Source organism: Zonotrichia leucophrys, chromosome 2 (genome assembly GCF_028769735.1).
Source record: "Zonotrichia leucophrys gambelii isolate GWCS_2022_RI chromosome 2, RI_Zleu_2.0, whole genome shotgun sequence".
In the NCBI taxonomy this organism is placed as follows: Eukaryota; Metazoa; Chordata; class Aves; order Passeriformes; family Passerellidae; genus Zonotrichia; species Zonotrichia leucophrys.
In genome coordinates, this window is record NC_088171.1 from 42897104 (window position 1) to 42910489 (window position 13386).

Genomic DNA, 13386 nt, shown 5'->3' on the forward strand with positions numbered 1-13386 from the left:
GAACCAACCCCAGCCATGTGGGTTGTCTTTCACACGGGTTAAAACAAGCCAACTCCACCCAAAGCTGTCCAGGACTGAGCCACTGTGGCTGCCCTGGCCCTGGGGCATGCACCACCTCCCACGCAGGCAGCTGCCTGCATGCTCGCTGCTGCATTGCTGTGGGCACAGAGCATTTCTACATTTCTTTTTCCTGACAGCAGACACATCTCCCCCATGACAGGATGAGTGATGCTGTTCCCTCTGCATGTGCTGTTGGGAGCAGTCCCCAGCTCTGCTTCCCTTACCTTGTCATTAAGCAACAGAGACATTGCCATTTTGAATTCACGGCTCGGAGCCAGTATGATTTTAATTTGAGTGATAAAACTAGAAGGGCTCTTACAGCAACACAGCTTCCAGAATGTGATTCAATACTTTTGGGTTTAGACTAGCAGAAAGTGGGAAGAGATCAAAACCCATTCCTGGAGGAAAAGAGCTGCTGCTTCTCACCAGAGACTTATCACACACTGCAGCTGACATGGGAGATGCTGTCACTGTGTGACAGGCCTCTCTGGAGGTCCCCACAGTCGAACAAGAAGTTTATTTGGAACAATAAAACAGTAAACTAGATGTGTTGAAATCCAGCAAAGGGAGAGGTTATGGAGTGCAGGAGTACTTTCCCTGGTGACACCCTGTGCATGTGCAGCAGTTCCCAAGGCATTTCAGGATTTTTAATCTCCAAGAGTCTTCCACAACATTTCTTCAGAGTTGGGGTATGTGCTGACCCACATGGCTGTTACTATGGAAACCATTATTCTAACATAGTCAAAATAGTCATGTAAACCCCCTAAAAAAGGCTCAAGCCTTTTGCCATTTATCAAGGACTAGGCCTGCCAGGTGTATGGGGATAGCAGCACCTTTTTGAGAAGACTGTCCTTGGTATCAGCTGAGGCTGGTGGGCATCTACAAAACCCAGCAAAAAGCTCTGCCTCCTCAGACCTCCACCAGATCTCACATCTGCAGTGGTGAGATTCAGCCAGAGATCTGGAAATGAAACATCATTTGCAGAGTTTCAGTCCACGGCTGCCATTCACACAGGGAGGCTGCTGGCTTTCCTGAAGAGCCCAGGGATACATGCTGCCACAGCTACACATCCCCAGTGACAGAGAGACCAGGGCTGAAAGAGTCCAGGGCATGACACCCCTGTGCAAAGGAAGGAATTAAGGTTTTGTTATCTCAATAACCACTTCACTAAAGACATATGGAGGCAGTGTATTGGGATGTTGAGTTTTTGACATATGCCAGAATTCTCTAAAATTGAACTTTTCTTCCCAAACTGACAAAATTTTTTGCTGAATCACGGAGATGCCATACACTCAAAGTACTAATATAGACCTCAGACATCTTCCCAGCTCTGCTTTTTTTGTGCTATTCCAGACCTGGAATGAACCAGACCATCCCAAGCCCTTGCCTCAGACTTTGCAGACAGAGCAGCAGCAGGGACAAAGCTGCAGCGGTACAAGGGGGGCCACCTGGTGCCAGCCTCCTTCCTGACACCCAGACCACATCCCTGTGAGAAGAGGAGTTTTCCTGGCATGAAGTGGGTATCAGAGTGCAGCTGGCTGGACTGCTTTGCACATCATCTTTTCCAAAATGGTCTTTGACAGCAAGAGCTGTGTGCATTAAGCTTGCATGCGTGGGCAGCGCTTTCCTGCTAATGCATGGTTGGAGAACTAGGTCTAATCAAATGCAATGTTAAAAACTCATTTATTGAGGCACAGATAGTTAGTCTTGTTAAGGAAGGAGGCAACTGTTTGTCAAAGAAGTATCATAATTTTTGGAATTTCCCATATACATAAAGACAAAGAGTATGACACAGCAAAGTCTCTGCTGCTTTGGCTTTTAAGTAGAGAGAATCTCCTTAGAGAATAGGTTATAAAACTTCTCCAAGTAGTTTATGTGATCTTCAGAGACTGCTTGCTCCCTTCTGTTGTTTACATCAACCTTTGAGTGAAAGTTATTTAGCCTTGATTATTTAGCCTGGTGATTTGTATGCTCTTTCTATAAGGTGCCACTTCACTGCACAATGGGGATGTTCCTGACCCTTTTATGTGCACATTTGAGGCTTGACTATATACTGTGAGGACTCTTGATTTTTCTAAAAATACCTATTTAATATATCTAATATGCTGTGTTTAAACAGTAGCTGTGAACAAGCCTCTCTTCCTCCTCCTTAATGTCACCTCTTGCTCACCATTTAAAGATGCCTGAAGACTGTTTCTGTATTTTTCCCCTCCCATTGTGAAGCTTTTATAGCTGAAACTGAAATAAAACCTGACTCAGGTTTGTGGGTACCAAAATTCAGCCCCACCTACCATTTGCTTTGCAATGCTGCCTGAAATATCATTTTAATTTCACATTAGTTGCTTGCCAAAGAGGAAGCCCAATTAAAGAGACGAAGAAGAAATCTGTTAATGGCACTTTTCATGAGGAACACCACAGTAACAAAGCAGCGTGCATGCGAACACAGAAAGTGAGAGATGGTGAGCCCTACTGTGCCTGTCAGCTTGGCTGTTGTATGCAGGGGAAAAGAGAACAAAATTTACAAGGCTGCTGCTCTCTGAAGTGGTGTGTGAGCTGCCGGTGAGCCCAGGAAGGAAACAAAAAAACAATTCAAAACAATTGAAGAACAGCGTGGATGTGCTGGGAAAAAAACCCCACCGCATTCAAATTTCAAGGGGTTCAAGGGTGAAATTAAATACTATTTGCTTAGATATAAGAACCACTTTTGGAATAGCAACCCTATAAAAAATGTCTCACAAGAGACTACAGCCCAGCGTTTCAGGTTTGATAGACTTTGCTCTTTTCTCCACCCCTCATTGCTGAGCACAATGTTTTATTAAGGTTGTAAAATCAAGCCTTTCAACAATTCTAATGGGGTATTTTTGCAGGGTAAACTTCCACTTTTTTTTTTACGATAATACACAAGTAGGAGAAAGGATCTGTAAAGCACCAGAAAACTATCCAAGTTTTCTGCAGGGACCTGCCTCTCTTTTAGGGGGCTGTCCAGAAACCTGGTGAGCACCTATTTCTCCACCTCAGCATCCAGGACTGAGATTGACATGAAGATGAACTACAGGTGCTAGTTAAGAATAACACTCCACAAATTAAAAACCTATACTGAACTATTTATTTTGCGCATTCACCTTTCACTGCAGCACGTGCCAACTGCTGAAGGGAGCAAGCAGAAATTGGTTCCATCACCTCAAGCTGACAGTCAGGTTTTCAACCAACAGTCCTCCAAATGAGATGACATGATTAGGCTGCTTGATGACAAGCAGGAGTGCTTGATTTTCAGCAGTAGCAGAGCTGCATTATGGCCTGCATTAATTTGCTAGGAAATCACTTTAGAAGAGCATAAAGGGTGATGCATTGAAGTTAGAGCTGTAGTACAATAAATGCCCCAAAGGTACCTCTGAAGTGGGCTCTTCCCATGAGATTCTTCAACAAAAGGAGCTGAAAATGACCTGTCTCTAGATATCATAGTTGGAGAAGTATGGAGATAGTCTATGAGGTCACCTGACAGCAGATATTAAGTATTAATGTATTTCAAATGTTATGTGTATTTACTGACAGAAACTGAATAGGTCAAACATGTTTCTGGCTCACAATAAAAGATGAAATGGTGTTTAGTTCCATGTATGAATAGCTGCTCACATAAATCAGTGGGTGTGCATGCAAGGGTTGTTGGGACTATTTCCTTGATGCCTCCTGTTTCTAAATAATTTTGTGCATTGTCTCAAGAAGCAAACTCTGTAGAGAAAAGTTTCAAGCTTTAAAACAAGGTTATAACAAACAATGAGATTACCACACAGAGCAAACAGTTTGTGTTAGCAGAGAACAAGTTTATTAAACAGTGTTCTTGCATGTTGAATTCACAAATTCATAGTGCAAAAACGAGAAACATGATCTAGTTTTTCCTCTCATCAATGACAAAACCCCACAGGTTGCCCTCCTAATGCACGAATGAGCCTCCCATACACCTCTTACATTGTTCAAGGTATTTGACTTTTTGCTATGAAAGGAATTCAGGGCTACTTGTGCAGGGAGTCCATCTGAACAGAAAGATTAGATGGGTCCAATGAAACAACCATTGTCACCTTTCATTTGCATTTCCAGGCTGTCCCATACTATTTTAGATATTGTGCATATCCTGACTCTCCCCTACATCTATCTCCCTGCCAGCAATAATATATCCAGAATGGAATGTAAAATAATTTTTACTGCCATCTTCAGTCAGATGAGTTAGGATAATGAAGAAAACTTTCACAAAAACCATCATTGGTTCTATGTTACCTGAATAATTTCTCTTTGCACTTCTCCACTCTTTGCTTTAGACATATCTAGTGGTTTATATCATACAAGGGGACAGCCAGACACACCTGAGAGCACAGAGCCATCCTGAGGGGTGGGAGGAAGGGAAAACCCACCAAAGAACACCCCATCCTGAGACCAAGACCACATGCCTGCTTTCTGAGATCAAAACTGAACAGCATTTCAGTTTGATTCAAGGGATTGTATACACTGGCCATCAGGTGTGTGCCAACCTCCCTGTACGTAACCCAGATTTGGATGGAAAGCGCTCTTCTGTAACCCACTCCTCTCAAACTAACTTCACACTGGTAGTGTGGTACAAAGGTGCAGGCAGAGAAGAGCCTGTTTTTAAAATCTGAAGTGCACAGCACATGTTACAGGGTCACTTGGTTTGACGTGCCTTACTGTGCCTCTACACCTAGAAATTTATGAGGCACTGCTTTAGCAATGTTTTCTCTATTTTAAGGACTGCAGGATGATGCCACCATTAATTTTTTCATTCATCACAACATACCTAGGGCTGGTTTGGATAGAGGCACGTTGGCAGAGGCTGACCAGGTGTAGTATCAATAGCAAGAAGCCCAACCTTTTCCTGGTATGTACACAACCTTTTACAGAGAGTACGTGCTTGGGTGTCGAGGTAGGGAAGGGATCAGAACAAATCACAGGCAAAGACCACAGATGTGACTGTCAGGAGAACCACACATGCAGCATGCAGAATGGGTTTTTTTACTGTTTTCCACAGCTTAATGAAAGCTTCCTGTTCCTTAACATTCATGTGGCACGAGAACAGGCAGTGACCATGCTGCTGACAGTGCTGCCCTGTGCCTGCTGAAGCTCTGCACTGCACAGCGACGCAGGGTTTCGGGGCCAGACCCACAGAGATATTTAGGGGCCTAACTTCTATTTCAGACTTCAGTGGGAGGCTGGTGCCTAAATAGGAGTTGAGCACCTGATTACCTTTGCAGGTCTGGGCTTGTGTGGAAGCAGCCAGGAGGTGCTCCACGTCCCTTGCCTGCCCACAGGAAACGCTGCTCTTCTCCAGCCGGCTGTGGAAGCGTGGTGTGGTGCGACCCTGGTGTTGTGAAGTAGCCGTTCTCCGACTGGTGACGGCCTGATTCACAACACCAGCTGCTGCACAGCACCTGAGGGGGCCCCTGGCCGGGCTCCCTGCTCCTAGGCTCCTCTGTGCTCTGTCCTTCTCCTCTGCAGTCCATCTTCTACGCCATTGAGTGCTGGAAAGCAAAGTGACAGGGTTAGATCCATCGACCCCAGCAGTTATATACCCCTGTCTGTTTGAAATACAAACTTGTCAAGGGTGAATGCCTCCAAGAAAAAAAAAAAAAAAAAGAAGAAATAGAAGTGGCAAACTGGCTTGGCACTCAAGATCTAAGGCTTTGCAGAGGTGGCCATTGCAGCACAGTACTGCAAATGTGTACAGCTGCACTCCTGCAATTCATTCCCTGCGCTCGTCTCATGAGAGCCAGAGGCTGGAAGGCGGAGGAAGCAACCTAGAAACTCAGCCAAGCCCTCAGAGACATGGGAGAAGCAGGCTGCTTTTTCACAGATCCCAGGATGTTGTTGAAAGGAGAGCAGGGCCCGAGGGACCGCTTCACTTCCCGAGTGCACCGTGGCCATGAACTTTCATGCCTGCGCCCTGTCTGCTCCTCTGAGGTGGGCGAGACACCAGCACGTGTGTGGGCCATTCCCAGAAGCTTCCCAACACACTGGCATGCAGGAAGGTGCTCCCCACCCCACAAATGTCCCAGCCTGCAGGCCCTTCATTCCCCTCCAAGGCACCCATCCCTCGCGAGCTCTCAGAAGCTGAGGGACACAACCCACTGCTGACCAGGAAAATTGAGCTTCTTGTAAAATCACAGGGGAGTTATGGATTCTGGGACTCAAGGGAAAAGGAAATCTCTGTCCCTGTGCAGGACTGACACTGGTGAGCATGCCAGCCGTCACAGCATGCACACAGCATGTCTCTCGAGCAGCACAAGGGCTCAGGGTTGCAGTGCTGCACCACTACAGAACTGGGGAGAGCACAGCTCCAGGTGGTCCTGCAGCTTTTCAAGCAGACAGAGGTGGAAACAGACATGTGGTTCTTCCTGATTCCCTTCAAAATGCTGCACTGGTGGTACAATGAATCACTTGTCAGGGGTGGGTCATTCTTAAGGGGTTACCAACAACTCCTTATTGGGTTAACTAATCTAGGCTCTTGTGAAAAATAAGCAAATAATAAACTTGATCTTGTGTATTGGAGACCTTCCTCAGCAACCAGCCTCCAGAAGAAGGCAGAATTTCTGTGAGTTAGTTTAGGACTATCCCTGGGATGAGGACTCAGGAAGTCCTTAAGCACATTGGATAGAAAGAAGTGATATACAGCCTAGCACCTCCAGGGAGAACTGCTGGTTTTTAATAGTTCTCCTGAAATGGGTTGGATTTGGAGGCATAGGAAGCATCCCTGACTCTATGCCCACTGCCCAATTTAATCCAAGGGAAACTTCATGCCCCTGCTTAGAAAGGAGATGTGTATAGTCCCTGGGCAGAGAAGCAAGTAACATATGCAGTAGCAAAAAATATTCCAGAGAGACAGGTTATGCAAGCTAGTTGCTGTAGGAAATGGAAATAAATTTCTTGACACTTGTGCATGTGTGCACACTTGTAAAGTCCCAGTAATGTTGTATTAACAGAGCTTTTATTTAAAGAGCAGTTTTCAAAATTTTAACATGTTGAAACAAACGAAAAAAAGGAGTATTTACATTTTATGTGTATCTAATATTCCCACCAGCCTTCAGCTCTAAAAGGAAGAACCAGAAAGCTGAACTTGTGTTGTGGCTGGTGCTGATCAACGGTGACATGCTAATGCTGGATGAAGGGGAATCATCTCACCAGGGCAGATCTTTCAGTGTCTGTGGTGGCACTGAGCACACTCGGTGAACCACACTGTGTCACACACAGAGCAATGCCAAATACTTTTAGTACATTCTCTGTTTCCTGGGAACACTAAGGTCTGCCACTAGTACTGTGGGTGGGAAAAGGGAAAGCAAATTGTATGAGCATTTTTCAAGGTTGCTGAAATCCTTCTGAATCCTTGAATACAATCTGTGCTGAAGCATATCAGATTACTTTAAAAAAGCACACTACCATATATGCATTGCTTGTAGTCTAGAAGAAACAAATTTAAAGGACTTTTCAAGGGAAAAACCAGAATTATATGTTGTACAAATAGGAAATGAATGCTTAATCTACTTTCTCTCCCCTCAATACACCAGAGATGGAGGTTGGTTTTCTGCTTCTTTATCCCCTTGGTCTGATAGTCCAATGTAGTCTTTGTGTACATCTAAAATTTTTAAATTTTAATATTCTCCCATTTTTACTTAATATTATTTTATTAGTCATCTACTGGCAATAGCATTCAGGTTCTTTGACACTACATGGTCTGAAAGCTTTTTTTACAATTTCAGTTTGATTGCACGCAGGGAAGTGTAGAATCTCCTGAACAGCTGAGTAATACACAGTGAGGGAACTGCATTCCCCCATGGCCAGCTGGGTCCAGAAGCCCTGAGGAAAACCACCAAACCCAAATATTTATTTTAGGATAACACTAGTGCATTAGGAGAAGAAAGTCATCTCCTATAAATAGGAAAATAAATTTCTCCGCTTGGGGGGGAAAAAAATCCACGAACACAAACCCACCCGGTAACACAGACAATCCTGCTTAGGAATTAGCATTTGTGTGTGTGTGTGTGTGTGTGTATACATTTATATATAAGTATTTAGAAACAGGAAAGAGTAATAAGAAGCTGTGCCAATGAGCTGGTTTTTGTGCCCTGAGTTGCAGGCGGTGAGCGGGACTTGGGCATGGGGTCAGCACTAGACTGGGGGCATTAACTGCAACCCCACCCCGAAAGGTTATTATCATCCCTAATATCCCATGCAAATAGATTTTCTTGCTTTGGTCACAGCAGTCTATTAATTCAGCCCTCTTGTCTGGTACATCTTTATCCTCTGCAGGTTAATCCTGCCAAATTCCCTTGCTGTAGTACATGTCACACAGCATATAATATCCAACAATGCAATTTTGCTAATCCTGTTTTATCAGCTTTGTTGCCTTGTCTGGTCAATCCAATAGCGAAAAACCGCACATAAGGTTTTTGCCAAGATCTCCCTCTCTTTTGCCCCTCCACTCCCCTCCCTTTTGTATGGTTTCAATTAAATAGTTTGAGAGCAGAACATAGCATTTGGATATCTGCCAATGTCCTTCAGAAGCAGAATGTCAAGGCACTTAATTATATAGGTCTCCCAATTCTTTCAGGCGCCCCACCTACCCAGTCAGCTGAATTTACTAAATGCAAGTGTAAAAAATCAGCTCAAATCTCCTTTTAAAACACTCCCCATGCATTAAGGACTTGAAGATGGCTGAATAGCGACATATTTATCGCCCATTATCTTAGTAAAAGATTAAACAAATGAGTAAAGACTGTCTCATTAACAGTTCTTTGTTGTCTTGTTTACTGTTTAGTGGACTCATTAACATTAATTATTAGAAGAGGAACATCAATTATTGCAATAACCTTTGTCAAGCCAAGCAAAACTGACTGCTAAACAGCAAACAGATCCTCGTTTACCAGTCAGGATTTGCGTGGACAGAAAGAAGAAAAAGAAAAGAATCCCATATAGTCCTCAACATCACTGTAAAGCAGGAGAGATCCAGTGTCGCTTGTTAAGTCTGGCATCAGCAGCACGTCCTGCTCGAGACCTCTAGACAGGGAATAAAAGCGTGAGTAAATTCTGAGGTTAACTCCGCAAGACTTGCTTACCCAGCTCTAAGTGGCGAGATGTGAACAAAGGGATCCCTACTTCCTCTGGCGCTTGCCAGGCTGTATTTATTACACTAATTATTTTAACGCAGGGAACAGCCTTTTCTCTCCCTCGTCATCAGCGCAGTGCATATGCTTGTATAAATATAACGCAGACTGCAGCATCGATTTCAGGATTCTCCATCAACACGCTGCTAGAGCTGACTGCTTCACTGCCTCAGGTGAAGGGCATTCTCACAGTTACAAGATATTATGGCTCAGACTTTTTCCTCCTCCCTTCCCCTCTTCCTCAAATTTCTTTTTCCCTTTGAGAAAACCAATCCCAGGTGGAGATCTCATCCCCTGCCTGAGCAGAGATTCGATGTTGTAGCAGTATTTTAAAGACACCATATATTTCAGCAGCTCTGGCAGGAGTTAAATGCCAGCAGTAGCACATCCATTATTTAAAATACTCTGAGGAAGAAAGCTGAGTCACACTAAGCTGGATCTGTCACCTCTGACACTGCTTCTCAGCCTAAATACAAGTGCTAGCCTGTGCCCAAGAACAGAACGAACCTTTGCAGAAATACCCTGAGCCAAATGCAGAGGTTTGAGATTATATTTATATACAAATAGAAACAAGGGCAGCAAAGTGCTGCACTTTCTGCAGATGCTTCCACAGCTACACGCAGTGAGTGAACACGCAGATCTGTCCTTACACCAGCCAGGTTTTGGAGAACAGTCCCTTGCAATTTCTGAGCAGCTGCCCTGTGACTGCTGCCCCATGCTCGGTGTCACTGGGAGCCTTCCTCCTCACCCCCACCCTGGCAGCGAGGTTCACCAACACCTTCCCCTTGCTGCCCCTCACAGTACAGTGACTGTGCCTGGATCTCCCCACTAATTAAAATGTGAAACAATTAAGCTGTTTGCTAAATGAACGATTCTGGCCCTACAGCCCGCTGGCCAGAGAGAGAGGTCCGCAGGGACAGCAGAGCCTGTTACCTCGGCATGAATTTGTGCTGACAGGACAGTCCATCCGTCTTCACATCTTTGGACAGCTGTGCTTACCTAGCAGAATGCAAACATCTCTGAACTTTGCTTACTGGATAAAAGGAAGCATTAGTTTCCTATTGCATTTCCTCCTACAAGATCAATCATACACACACGGGCCAGACACAGCATCCCTGTGTTTGTAATTAATCTCGTGAAGGAAGAACATCTCCTCTCAATCGATTGTTATATTTGTATGCAGCCTTCCTGCAAGGGAGGGAGTAGAAGAAAATAAAGGCCAGTAGCAGAATAATAATCAGCTTATTTCTAATAAAGGCTGGTACATGCTATATATGCACAGCAAGATGCTTTTTTAGGTGAGCTGATTCTCTGTTGGAAAAATCACCTTGCAATCAATGTTAATCATTAACATTGAGGACTGTAGGATTGCCTTTGGACGTCCTGATGGCGGAACTCGGTTTGATCACAACAAAATTCAAAAGGATTTTCTGGCTTTTTTTTCTGATGTTTTCACTGAAACAATACATGTGTACTTCAAAATAATCTTCCAGATGCTTTATGGTCTCTTGCTAAGTGTTACTGATTGCAGATAACCAAACTGAACACCACACAGTCACTGTGTTCACTACCTCGTTTGCTTACAGGAGACTTCTTCCCACCAACACATCTGGTCACAAACAATGTCTCGTTCACATTTTCCTTACTGTGTATGAGGATGTTTAAAATCCAGACTAAGGAAATATTTATTAAGAAACCAACAAACACCCCCACAGCACAACCTGCTATATCATCCTCTTAATGAAGAATAATTTCCTGCCCTCTCAGAGAAAGAGGTATGTGCAAAGTTACTGCCCTTCTGAGGCTGACCAAGACTCAAATTAGTGGGCAGAAGGAATCAAATGCACAATATTTAAAAAACAAAAAAGGGTAAGTAAGTGCTTTTCAGCAGTTCCAAGGACCCAGGCCTGCCACTTTCTACTGTTTTAGATCCGTCTGTTTCATTGCACAAAGTGCACTGAGCTCACTGACATTTACACTGGGCCAGAATATTCATTATGATGAGAAAATAAATATTCTCCAAGACATCTTCAGATGAAACGTACACTTCTGATAGGCACCATACTGGTCTAGGGTGCTGCTGCCCATTTTGATTTAAAGGGATAATATGAAGATTTGCTTGCTGAGTGCAATATTTAGACAAGTCAGCACCCTCTTCCCCATTAGACAAACAGCAGCAGGACAGAACTGCTGCCATTCATGACAGAACTCACTCTGTGGTGCTTCACACAAGCTGCTTTACAGGGTCTAAGGCTCTTAAATATTTAGAAATACTGAATTGTACATGTCTGAGAAAAAAAGTCCATATATTTTAGGAAACTGATTTACAGCAATAGAGAACAGCATCAGTATAACCACACTTTAAAATAAAATGCAGGTGTGGTATTATCTCCCTGACTTCCAACACTGCAGCCTCATCTGCAAGGCCTGTGAGGATCTGGAAGCATCCTTCTTCCCATCAGCATCCCACCATTGCATCAGGTAACAATGCAGTCCTTGATAAATGCTCTGCTGTGGTACAGCCTCTTTCAGGACAGAGGCTGATCATTTTTATTTTGTACTGCTCCTTTCTAATTTAAACATCCTTTATCTCCACAAAAATGGAAGTTTTGCCTCAAAGGAAAAGATACCTCAAACATCCACAAAAGTGTACCATTTTCTTTCAGTAGACTCAAATTATGCACTTCTCTTGGATATATATATATATATATATATATGATTTTAATAAAGAATTGGATGCCAACACATCCGTTTTAGAATTTCTGTTTTTGGAAAATACATCTATGTGGTAACAAGCAGGCTTTCAACTGGGAAATCTATAGCCCATTACCAGGTTTATAGGAACAGCCAGCAAAACCAAGTTACAAATCATTGCTCTGAATCCTCCCACCTCTATTTATCTGCTCCCTGCACGACAGAGGGACAGCCCTTGGACCAGGGGTGTTGGCATCTGACCTGAAATGATGGACACTTCAGGAAGAGCGTTTGAGTGGCCAGCACCTCGACTCTGCCCCTCTCCCAGCAAAGGGCATCTTCCCTCACCACCAGCAAGGAGATTTCCACAGCTGTGAGGTGAGCAGAGGCTCAGACATGTGAGTGACTCTTAGGATGTCTCCTCTCTGCCCCTCCTTTAGCAAAAAAATCTGGGTGAAAAGTGTAAAGATGCTGTTTGCAAACACTGATCACTTTAATTAAGGCACTGTTCAAACCTGCAGTGTTTGATAAGGTGCAAAGAAGATACAGTCTGGTCACAACCCACTGGCAGTGTAAAATACAAAAGTGGTACATACTCGACTAAAGGGACACATGGTGAGCCCAGGGCTGGGTACTGAGTGTTAACCTCTGCCTTCTCTGTGTGCCTGTTTAACAGGAGACTTCAGACACTTGGCTGACTTGGGAGTTTTGATGCCTTGCCAGTTGCCTTGAGGCTGCAGATCTTAGAAGATGAGATTTTCCTGTGGCGTTTGACTTTTCTGCCTGAAGCCCAGAGAGCTGAGGAGCAGATAGAATGCAGGTGAAAGTAACCCACTACAAATGATAATGATAATTCACTGCATCCTCTAAGTAAAACTTTCATAGACTGCGAAAGGAAGAGAATTTTCCTATTCCCATTTCCTCCATATCCGTATGACCATCACGGTCCTTTGCCCCTACATATACTGCTCTCAGGTCTGGAAGACCAGTAAATGCAAATCATTCTTCAGGAAAAGAGGATCCCAAACTCCTTTAAATTCTATCTGCTGTTTGTTTCTCTTTTTTTCACAACTAGCTACCCTTCTGTTGCCAGACCTAGAGAGGTTGGAGACACACATTTCTCAAAGCCGGCAGGAAGACAATAACAATTAACAGAATTACTCAGTTCTGTTGAAGCCAGATAAAAACCACGATCTGCATGAGAATTCAAAATTATATCCCTAATGAAATTTAGTTTCTGATCCCAGATATTTTTGCCTAAATAAAACATCCAAACAACCAACCAAACAAAATGAGCTAACCAAACCCCAACCCCCCTAAAATCCTCAAAAAAATCCCAAAACAAACAAACAAACAAATGGAACAGCCCAAATCAACTCCTAAGGATAAGTATGCAAAAGCTTCCCTTTCCTTAGCAGAGTCACAATACAACCTACGTTAGTGCAAGCCAGCTGCACAAAGCCAACCCCTC

The 13386-nt window shown here is 43.8% G+C and overlaps 1 long non-coding RNA gene across 1 annotated transcript in view; it reads right to left on the reverse strand.

The window, feature by feature from the left end:
- Window positions 1-3866: 3866 nt before the first annotated feature.
- Window positions 3867-13386, reverse strand: part of LOC135443113 (uncharacterized) — a 64121-nt gene continuing 54601 nt past the window's right edge. The window contains exon 3 of the long non-coding RNA XR_010438823.1: window positions 3867-5585. This is a non-coding gene — a long non-coding RNA (uncharacterized LOC135443113). The remainder of the gene's footprint in view (window positions 5586-13386) is intronic.